Source organism: Stenella coeruleoalba (genome assembly GCF_951394435.1).
Source record: "Stenella coeruleoalba genome assembly, chromosome: 19".
NCBI classification, from domain to species: domain Eukaryota; kingdom Metazoa; phylum Chordata; class Mammalia; order Artiodactyla; family Delphinidae; genus Stenella; species Stenella coeruleoalba.
In genome coordinates this window covers 26,439,578-26,452,026 of record NC_137165.1, presented here as the reverse complement: position 1 = coordinate 26,452,026, position 12,449 = coordinate 26,439,578, and positions in this window count along the sequence as shown.

The following is a 12,449-nucleotide window of genomic DNA, read 5'->3' as shown; positions in this document are numbered from 1 at the left end:
CATCTCATAATAGATAGAAATTTTATCTCTCAGTAAGTAGGGTTCAGTTGAAACTTCTGGCTTATTCATCACTTATCAGAATGGTGTTGGCACTCTTTTTATCTGGTTTTCATGTGTTCACTAATGCCTATCAGTCTTCCTTGATCTTAGCTTAATTCCTGTTCTTTTTCAAGATGATCTGGTTTATTCACAATTGTTTGCATTCATCTTTTCCATTTTATACAGATAAAAATGCATAAGTATACTTTATAGACATATATATTTAATAAAATAAATGACATTACCCTGTTATTATTATCCTCATACAACTCACACCTCCTGTGCTTCTTGTTTGACCATTTTCCTCCAAGTTACAAGGTTTTAATATATTCAGTGTCACTGTAGAGTCTAATGCTCCATCACTCCCTAAACTTAGTTGAAGCAGCAAATTCTGTTGACTTTATCACATTCTTTTCATTCCCAAAGCCATTTCCAGGACCAATTCCTCATCATCTCTCTTCTTGATTTGTGAAATAGTGCCTGAAATGTTTCTCACAATCTTCTTTTTTTCAGTCATTTGTAACTCCATGACAGTTACCACTATACAATATAAAGAATATTTATATTTAGATGTGTCACAGTTATCTTTTTATTCTATCATGATTGCCTGTAGGATAATCTCAGATTTATCAAGGTTTTCAAAAACCTCCAAGATCCCTCTGTTTACAATGACAGCCATGTCTATCTTTACATTTTTCTATAGTAACCATTTCATTAATATTCCACACTTTAGATAATTCTGGTCCCTTTAATTAGGATGTTCTTCTCCCAGTTATCTAAGGTTTAACTCAGATATGATCCTTCTTCCTTCAGTCTTCCATGATTAACACTAAGCAAAATCCATATTATCCTTACTTCTTTCTTGCTCATTATGGGACACTATAACATATAAGCTTTTCTTTTAATATATTTACATTCCTCATTGTAATTTAGCTATTTCATCTCTATTACTCTGCTCTTTAGGAAAACAATACATTGTTTAATGACTGGAGATTGATTTGTTTTATTTTTAAAATATGTTTTCTCACATGGATCTATTCTTTTAAAGTTTTATTGAGATATAATTCATGCATCATAAAATTCATGTATAAGTCAATGTTATTTTTAGTATACTCAGAAAACTGTGCAACCGTTACCACAGTCTAAGTGGTAGAAAACATTAGAATATTTTCATCATTTGGAGAAGAAATCTTATACTCATTAATAGTCAGTCTCCATGCTCCCTGCCCAAAGAATTAGGCAACAATTAATGCACATTCTGTTTCTACAGATTTGCCAATTCTAACATTTCATTTGGATGAAATCATGCAATATGCAGTCTTTCACTCAGCATAATTTTTCAAAAGTCATTCAAGCTGTAGCATATTTATATTAGATTAATTTTTTCATGTTGTGTATCCTTTTCTGAAGTATAGATTTACAATATTATATTAGTTTCAGGTGTACAATATAGTGATTAAATATTTTAATAGATTATACCCCATTTAAAGTTGTTAAAAAATAATCGCTATATTTCCCTGTGCTGTAAAATATATCCTTGTTGCTTATTTATTTTATATATAGTAGTTTGTATCTCTTAATCTCATACTCCTATCAACCCCTCCCCTTTTCTTCTCCTCACTGGTAACCACTAGTTTGTTTTCTATATCTGCAAGTCAGTTTCTCTTTTGTTGTATGCATTCATTTGTTTTATTTTTTAGATTCCACCTATAGTGATAACATAGAGTAATTGTCTTTCTCTGTATGACTTACTTCACTTATCAAAATAGTCTTTAGGTCCTTTCAAGTTGTTGCAAATGACAAAATTTCATTCGTTTTTATGGCTGAGTAACATTCCATATATATATATATATATATATATATATATATATATATATATGTATATATCATCTTCATTATTCATTCATCTGTTGATGGACACTTAGGTTGCTTCCATACATTGACTATTGTAAATAACACTGCTATGAACAACACTGGGGTACATGTATCCTTTTAAATTCGTATTTTTGTTTTCTTTGAATACATGACATCTACTAATTCTGCATTTTCCTAAAAATTTCCTTTTGTGTAGTAAATCTAGGTATTAAGTTGGCCAAAAAGTTTCTTTGTTTTTAAAGTAAAAATGAAAGACACATTTTTCATTTTCACCAAGAACTTTATTGAACAACGTATTCACCTTTTTGTTCCACTACCTTCTGCCATTTTCCAGGCAATTTCATTATTCTGTCTTCCCCAAACTTTTTAACTTTTTGAGCAAAGAACTATTCTAGGTGCATTTTACAGTCTACCAGGGAATTGAATTTGTTTCCATTAAGAGAATTTTATAAAGCCTGAAATAAATGGAAATCAAAGTTACAATGTCTGGTGAATATGGTGGATAAATCAGAACTTCCCAGCCAAGCTGTAACAATTTTGCCTGGTCATCAAAGAAACATGCGGTCTTGCATTATCCTGATGGAAGATTATACGTTTTCTGTTGATTAATTCCAGATGCTTTTCATTGAGTGCTGATTTCAATTGGTCTAACTGGGAGCAGTACTTCTTGGAATTAATCATTTGGTTTTCCAGAAGGAGCTCATAATAGAGGACTCCCTTCTAATCCCACCATATACACAACATCACCTACTTTGGATGAAGGACAGCTTTTGGTGTGGTTGGTGGTGGTTCATTTCGCTTGCTCCATGATCTCTTCCATTCAACATTATTGTATAGTATCCACTTTTCATTGCCCATCACAGTTTGTTTTAAAAATGGAACATTTTCGGGCTTCCCTGGTGGCGCGGTGGTTGAGAGTCCGCCTGCTGATGCAGGGGATGCGGGTTCGTGCCCCAGTCCAGGAGGATCCCACATGTCACAGAGCGGCTAGGCTGGTGAGCCATGGCTGCTGGGCCTGCGTGTCCAGAGCCTGTGCTCCACAACGGGAGAGGCCACAACAGTGAGAGGCCAGCGTACCACAGGGGGAAAAAAAAGGGAACATTTTCATTACGTTTCAGTAGAGAATCACATGCAGAAATACAGTAAAGAAGGTTTTTTTTTTTTTTTTTTTTTTGCTTAACTTATGTGGAACCCAAACATCAGAGTGATGAACATAACCAAGCTGTTGCAAATGATTTTCAACAACTGATTTAAATATTTTGAATATGTCAGCTATCTCCCATGTGATAGAACGTTGATTTCTCAGTTAGTGTTGATTTGATTGCTATCAACTTCATCTGGTTTACCCGACCATGGAGCATCATCCAGCAAGAAATCTACAACACAAAACTTCGCAAAGCACTTTTGACATGTTCGATCAGTCACAACACTTCTCCATACACTGCACAAATCTTTTTTTTTTTTGCATTTCGGTTGCATTTTTACATTTCTTGAACTAATAACGCATAATATGCCAGAAATGTTTTTTTTCTTCCATCTTCAATATTAAAATTGCTACACAAAAATTCACCAATTTTGATGTTTTTTTTTAAATGCATGCTAATATGACAGCTGTCACTATACAAACTAACAAATTGTTTCAAATGAAGTTAAAGACAACCAAGTGCTAATAGAGCCATTTTATTAAAAAAACAAACAAACGAACCTTTTGGCCAACCCAATACATTTTATGTTCCTTCTTCTTAGGATTACTTATTATTTTCATCAGTGGATCCAGAATCATAAACTCACTTTCTTATTCTCATTTGTAAACTGAGAATATATTGGTACCAACCTGATAGGGTTATAGTAAAAATTTATTCAGCCAATACATGTAAAATACATTGTGATATACAGTGTTACCCATAAGTATTAGTTATTACTAAGTATACATGTTGAAATTTAAACATAAATTTTATGTTTTCTAACTTCCATATTAGACAGGAGTATACCAATTGAAATTTTAAAATAAAATCAGCACTAATTATTTCACATTTCATCAAGATAATTACTCCAATATGAGTAAAGCTATAACATTTCCCTGACCCCATAATAAAAAATGTTAAAATAATAACAATAATAGTATGTACCAGGAACTTTATATGCATTTTCTCATTTTCTTCAAAGCAAGCCTTAATAAAAATGTTATTGTTATTTCCATTTTGCAGATGAGGAGGGTAAATAAATGATGAAAGATTAAACAGCTAGTAAATGTGGGAAGGGATACTTGAATCCTGATCTGTCCAACTCAACAAAGCATTAATTTAACCAATTGTAATGTATGTCCATATAGTGCTCCACATTTTTTTATGTCTTTTCTCTCACTATTTACGCTTCCCAGGATAATTTTTTCTGATCACCATATATCACCATATATCCAAATAATACTTATTTGAAGGTCATGACAAATGAGAGTTGGCATATGAAGCCTCTCTTCACACTTTATAAACAACATTTTATATGTCAGAAATTTGATACTTTATCTTTACCATTTATAGTACCTATTGATTTTGACCTTAAGTTATAATTATTAACATATTTTCTTTTTTCCCTGCCTCTTTCATGTCTAAGTTTCTTGAGAAAAACACCTGTGTTTTGTTCAGTTTTGGACTCCTCAGAATATTTAGCACACTGTATTGCATACAGTAAGTGCATAAATATTTAAGATTATGCATTTTTGTTTTTCATGTCATCTTTATGACATGTATAATATGTTTCAATTTTCTCTTTAAGTGAGGAAAAAGGGAGAGTTTAATTTTGAGCAGTTTCTTTCATTATATAACAATGTCCATGTAGATTTGCTCGTAGAGCTACATGTGTCTGAAGACAGTTAAACATGAAACAGTTTTTGAACTACTCATATTTTCTTTTGATCTGTATGACTATCCTAAAGCTGGGTGCTGAGAAATCTCATGAAATGTAGTTCCTGGAAATTGTGGTTTCAGTCAGTTGAGAGTTTATTGTTGTGAATGCTACTAGGAAACGAGTTTTAATTACTGATGGAAACAATACAATTTCTATTTGAGAGTTTCATACATTTTATATACATATTAAAAGGCAATCATTGTTAAGTGACCAATTACTTTATCATTGACCTTATTTTCTGGACCAGAAATTCTTAGACACACAATATTAAGCCACCAAATTGAATCTACAAACTCAAAAACTTCAGTGGTCCCCTAAAGATCTTCCCTGCATCCATTGGTTTCTCCCACATCTATCATTTTCAAGGTTTAAATAATCTGTTTACAGCTTTCTTTAGTTATTCAAATGACTAAGTTCCAAGATCTAACAGATCTATAAATAGCACATGCTATATGCCTAAACACATTTTTTGTTGATGGCTGCTACCTTGAAACCTGTTCTCCAAGACTGGTTCCTGAATAGTGGAAGCACAACTCTCACAAGTCTTTTATGGAATTTCCTGTTCAAATTGGCTTAAATTAAAAGTCTTTTGAGCCAAATCTTTCTTATAAGGCAATACTTCACTTTTAAAATTAGGGAAAAGTTCTGTGGAATTCCTAACTAATGATGCAACTTAAACAGTTTAAATAAAACACCAGGAAATAACATCACCCCACATATGACATTATTTTACAGTCCTTATATTTGTCTCTTTGTGCTATCCTTTGAAGTCCTTTCATGTTCTATTTTAATATTCTTTCTCCCTCTCTGAAAATGTTGGTCTTGAACCAAATATCTTGAGTTTGGTGACATACATTGTGACAGAGAAGCATCCATTCTTGTTTAAACAATGAGAATAGTATAAATAGAATCTCCATCTCCTAAAGCTAGCAACATCAATTATTTAATCTCAAATATCATTAACATCACAACATGCTTGCATAAAAAAACACTAATGGGTTTCATTCAGAAAACACTTTATAAATTATAATCTTGTCAGTCAACATGATTAACATATTTGCAAATTAATCTAGAATCTGAAAATACAAGACAATTAATTAACATCTATATTTAGACTGAGGCTAGTTTATGAAACTATCATCCATGTGGAAAAACTTTGACTCTATAGAACTATATGAAGATAGTTCTGCCAATAGCTTCCAATTATACTTTATAGTATTATCACTATTTCAGATTTTATTGGTGATTTCAAAGATAAGAACTCCAATGCATAAAAACATCAAAGTGCAAGCAAGCCTTTAAAAATGTAGTTTAAAACACAATGTATGCTGTAATGCACTAATGTTTACAATGCCTAGGTTTTACATATATCCATAGTAATATATAATTATAATTGGAAAGGTTTCATTTTTAATTGTTACAACTCATCATTATTATCATCATCCAAAAGTAAATGAGTGTCTGCTGAATATTATTTAAATCCAAAGAAGCTATTTAAAAAAAAAAAAGAAGAATAACTGATTGAAGGGACCTAAATTAATATGAATAACTAAATAGAATGTCATACATATTAAGGCATAACTGCAACTGTAATCACAGATAAAGATGCTACACATTTTTTAAGGAGCTTAGTAGGATATTTGATGAAGTTTTTGAAGAGCTTTGTTTTCTGTGACTTCCTTTATTTTGCAATTGGGGCTTCCAGGAACAATTATTACTATATATTTTTTACTTTTAATAAGTAATAATTCAGTTATCTTAAGGTTAGAAAATGTTTAGCTGATTTTTTTCTCAGATTTAGTATGTGTTCTTTGTAACATTCTTTACACTTCTTAGCAGAATTCAAGGAATCAAAGCGTAACACTTTGTAAGACTTAAGATTTGAAACATGTCAGCATGCATATGACTGGCATACTTATGGTTCTGTCTACATTTAGAACCCAGAAGAATTTATATATGACCATAAACTATGCATTGTTTAATACCCTGGTTTAAATATGAGTTTTAACCCCTGATAACTTTTATAAATTATAATTGTAATTTTAAATATAAATATTATTTTATAAATTACATTTGAATTAAGTTTAATTAATTGCATGACCACTAATGATTCTACTCAGTACGTTGATTTACAGCTTTTTAGCTTAACATTTTACTACAGTGAAAATAAAATGAAAGATAAATCAAGTTTATGTTTTCCATATGCAATTGTGATGAAGGTTAGGATGTTCTATTTTTCTCATTATTATGTGTGCATATGTTTTTCCTTCTTAATATGTTTAGTGGGTTGAATATACACCTTAATGAATCATATTCCTGACTTCAGAAATTACCCTTTAACCAACCACTTCGTTATATTTTCAACTCTTTCACTCAGCCAGACTTGCTCTTTCTCTCATCTCTGACCTCCAATCACTTGAACTCTTTTTAGTCTATTATTAAGTAAAAGTTTTCTGGCTTTATTTCCTTTCTAGGCCATCCTGGACCAATCTCATGGTTAATAATTTCAATGAATTTCTCCCCACTCCTTAACCTATACCTTCTACAGCTAACCCCTCCTTGGCAGTGCCCAACTATTGGCCAATCCAACCATTTCTCTTTTTCCAAGGCTGGGAAGTGCTGCTGAAGAACACCTCATAATCTTTGTAATTATATCCATTATACATTATGATTGTTGCTTTGCATAAGCCCGAAGCAACTCAGTAACTTTTTTGAGCTTCCCTTGTTAATCCCCTTCATTATCCATGTAGTGAACATTCCAAACTGTGAAATGTTAACTTCAAATCTCCAAGCTTATCTCTATCCCAGTTAATTCTCACTCTTAGCACATGATGCAATCTACTTCACTGACACAATAAAAGTCATCAATAATGGAATTTTAAAAACTCATAGAACTTTCCAGTACTATGAGTGAAACTCAATATATGAAATTAACACACACACATGGAAGTTAGGTGTAATTTCACAATGGAATATAGGCTTTGACAAAACAATATAACTATATTACAAAGGTATGAAACAACTCACAAAAGGGGTCGAGAGATAAGGCACTGACCTAAGTTACTTTAGAAATGAGTGGAGTCTGAAAGACTAAAGGCAAAAGAAACACTATATTGTACTTGATGAAGTTATTTCCCAAAGGAGTATATGTTATCAGCTTTGATACTACTATATATCTACATTGAAAATGAATGGTTACATAAATATATGATGGAAAGTAGGATCTGTGTTTCTCACTGTTGGAGTTAGAAGTTACAAATTAGAGACAACAGAAAGCTAGATGGATCCAAAATGGTAATGGATTAGAACTGGAGACATCAGTGTGAACTCATATACACAGAAGCAGTAGGAGAAGCATTATAAAGTTTGAACAAAAACCAATGTTATTGAATATTGACATTACTACCTTATTTTCTCACCTCCCATCCCTTCAAAAACCCACCATAATCTGATTTCTAAGAACACCGTACTAATTAATATTTTGCCTCAATTGTCACCAATTATTTATTATTTATCACGTGCTATGTTTTATCTTCACTACAAAGTTTACTTGACTTCTCATCTTCATTTAGCAGCATTGTGTGTGTGTGCGTGTGTTTGTAAATCCTGGCTTATCTTTTCTTAACAATTTTAATTCTTTCTTTTCTGTAAACAAGAATGTTTCTGAAATTTTCTTCAAGCGAATCTTTTCTCCTTAAAAAATATCATGGCTTTATCTAAATTCTAAAATCACCTAATATTTTATCATTCCCAAAATAGGTGGGAAAAGTTCCTCTGGTGGGAGAGAATTTTCTGATTTCTCAATTTTTAAAGAGACATTTTACCTTTATTAGCAGATTCTCAGATAAATTAATGAAATCAAAATGTCTTAAGTTATAAAGAAACTCATACGATTTTATTGTAGTGATTTTTAAATAAGCAGAGTGGGAGGTGACATCATCAAGATGGCAACTTAAATCAATACCAATTTTAGTCCTTTGCACAAGAAAACCAACTAACAACTATCCATAGACAAGACAATATTGTGAAAATCCCAGAACCCAGAAGTGAGGCTGAAGCATCTCTTGGATGACAGAAACTGAGAAGGATCACATTAAAAGAGATAGAGCAGCAGTTTCATTCTGAATACAATTGCTCTCCCTCCAGGCTAGCAGAGCAACACACCCAGAAGTGCAGCGGGAAAAGAGAACAAATGATGTACATCCTGGAAACATACAACCTACCAAGACATTATCATGAAGAAATAGAAAATCTGAATAGAATAACAATGAGTAAGAAGATTGAACCAGTAATCAAAATCTCACAACAAAGAAAATCCAGGGACCAGATGGTTTGACTGGTGAATGTTATCAAACATTTAAAGAAGAATTAATGCCAATTCTTCTCAAACTTTTCCAAAAAATAGAAGAGATCACCTACAAATACCAAAGCCAGAAAAGGACAGGACAAGAAAAAGAAGTGATAGGCTAATATTCTTGCTGAACACAGGTACAAAACATCCCTGAATGATGATATAAAAGCCTACTTCTTCACCTATGGGCAACAGAATTTGAGTGAGCAAGAAATTCACTTTTTGTCAAGCCACTGAGATTTGCGGATGTGTTTACTTCAGCAGATAGCATTACTCACCTTTACCTATACAAGCACCTCATTGTAGATACTGTTTTTAACTGTTAAGTGTTTAAATACTCCAATCTTTCTTCTACATTGCCACCACAGCTGTATTTCTAAAGCATACACTATTTCCATAAATAACTGATGATTCACCTCAGAATAATTTAATAATACAATAATGTTCAAATTGTGTAGTATGTATATAAGGTCTATAAAGTACCTACTTTTGTCTTTTTGTTAATTCTTCCTGCTATTTATGTCAACAACCTCCCCACCTGAAAGAGAGCAAGATCTCATCATTTTGATTAATTCAAATTTTGAAAATTGTCCATGTTCTCAGGTTTCCATTTCTTTTTTTCGTTTTCTTTTCCTTCTAGAGTTATCCTAATTGCAAATATCTTCCTGCAGAAACACTGCTCATGCTTTCAGCTTCTCACAATATTTTTTCTTGCAGCATTCCATTTTGTACTACTAGATTTTTAAATTTAGTTCACATTAACACCACTATAACACAATATTCATAGCTTATATTGCATATATAGCATTTTACTATATAATTGTTGATCATGAATTCATAAATTCTCCCTGTAAGCTTTTGAACTATATCAAGTTCCTTATTGTTAAATTCCTTATTTCCTAACTCGTGGGTGTCTATAGTAAACATATATTAGTTTATTTTCAATTGGATGAAATTAATTTTCCTTCATTAATTTGAAAATTTTGATTTTAAAGATAAGAATACATTGAATTTTATCTTTAACAATTGCATTTTAGAGCAAAATATTTCAAAAAATGAGATTGACAAGATTATTAAGGAAGACTTGAAAAACTTACCTTATTTAGAAACAAACAAAATTAAAGCTATTATTTCTGGATAAATAATGCTCAGTATGGAGTAGTGTTATTCAGTTATTAAAGCTAAAGAAATTTGAACTGATGATGGTACTGTTAGAATAATCATTTATTGTTTGCCTTTTACTGTCATGGAACAATGAAAAAACAAACTTCACAAATTTAAAATTGGCTTTCTTTATTATTTCAAATAATGTGGTTATTCTGTACTGTAAGTTTATTTTGGCATTTCAAGTATATCCTAGAAAGAAATATAATAACAATTCAAAAGCTCTACACAATTTTAATCAAATTAATCTGGGAAATTTTATAGGTAAGCAAAGCCAAAGATGCAGATAAAACTACATAACTATTTTTTCAAAATGTACTAAAGCTTGAAACTTCAAAAGAATACATCTTTAAACATTTCAATAGATAAAGACTTCTGTGTTCAGAATATTAAGTACCTTCATTTCAATAAGAAAAACTACTAGAATTTGTTTCTTTTCTCCAATATTTTCTTTTCTTTTGATAGTGCTGTTAGTTATTAGTGTTTTTTAAAGCATCAAGAATGTGAAAAATAATATGATAAGCATGTAATAGAATCCTGTAAGATGGGCAAGGCTAATACATTTCCTATAAGAAGCTAATGCAGTATATCAGATAGGCTTAAATATTGATCTTTATTGTTAAATACCACAGCTAATGGTATGGTAAATTACCTTGTTTTATATTTATTTATATGATTTCCTTCAGTTCTACAGAAATTCATGAATACCATGAAATACTATTGTACTACAATTTTCCATTTATCCATTTATAAATGGAAAGAAAAAGACAAACTGACATTTTAATTTATTACTTGTCTATCATAGCAAACTTTTTTTAATAAATAAAACTAAAATCATAAACATTATAATGTAAACAATACATTATTTTCCATCTCTTTATGCTGGTTTCCAGTGGAGAAGATGTCATTATAAAGAATAGCCTGAGCATAGATTACTAGAGTGCCTCTGCTAAGCCAGGGTGGGATGTCTGAAGTATGTGCTGTTAACCTATAGCTAAGGAGTATAAAAGTGTTTGCCAATATAAAAAGAACAATTCAGAAATAAAATACTTTACTTTTCCACATACTTTCAGCTACCATTTAGATTACAGAAATAAAATAGATAAAAATATGGGAGAGGAGATAGATGAAGATTTGGAAACCAAAGCAATAAAAAGATTGATGACTTCAATACAGCAAAATACTCCAAGATATCAGGGTACAATTTTTGTAGATAAATATAAATCATTTTAAGTGAATTGAAAAGCAGAAATCTTTGTATGTGCTTATTGTTGTTCAAACTTTTACCTTAATAACTGACAACTATTTTTCACTGTGCAAAGATTAGGAATCTAATGTGATGTGTGAATTCATAAATTGTTTCTAATAATTTCTTTGAAAAATGAATTTTCTGTGATTCTTCCAATCCTCTTCTAGACTTCATGTGCTGTGTAAGATTCAAAATAAGTGTAGTTAATGTGAATTCTCTCCAGAATCCTTCAGGAAAAGAAAATGTCACCTACCCTTACTTTTTTAAAATAAACTTTTTCAGAGTTCTTTCTTTTCAATGTAAACAAGAGTGTCAATCACTCTGTACAAACTTCTCCTCTCCCTAAGTTCACATAAGAAAGTTGCAGTTATCTGATTCCAGAAACATGGGAAATGGTCTGTTTCATATCCACGTTGTGCATTGCCTCTATAATTGCTAATATCAAGAGATGACTTTCACTTTATCATAGACCACATTTCCAAGTGAGCTCAGAGATCCCTCTCACAGGAGGAAATTTTCACTTTAGATTTAGATTTTATGCTTAGTTACAACCCTCAGTGACATCATTAAGGCCACAGCATTGGTGTTCATACTTCTCAGGCAGCTTGCAGTCATTGTTTAATCCATTTGTAATATCGTAAGCAATCCACTTATAGTTATCAATTGCAGAAACTCATAAACTACCATTCTCTCCATTATAAGGTTACCTTGTTTTGTTTTTTTTTTTTTCATCTTCAGGTATTTGCATATGCTCCAATCTTGAGTTCTTGAAAAGCCTCCAGATGCTACTTAAGGGTGCTAATGGACTTCAACTCCCATACATATCCTGGATGCAGCATGTGTTCAGGGACCTGATAAATCCCATTT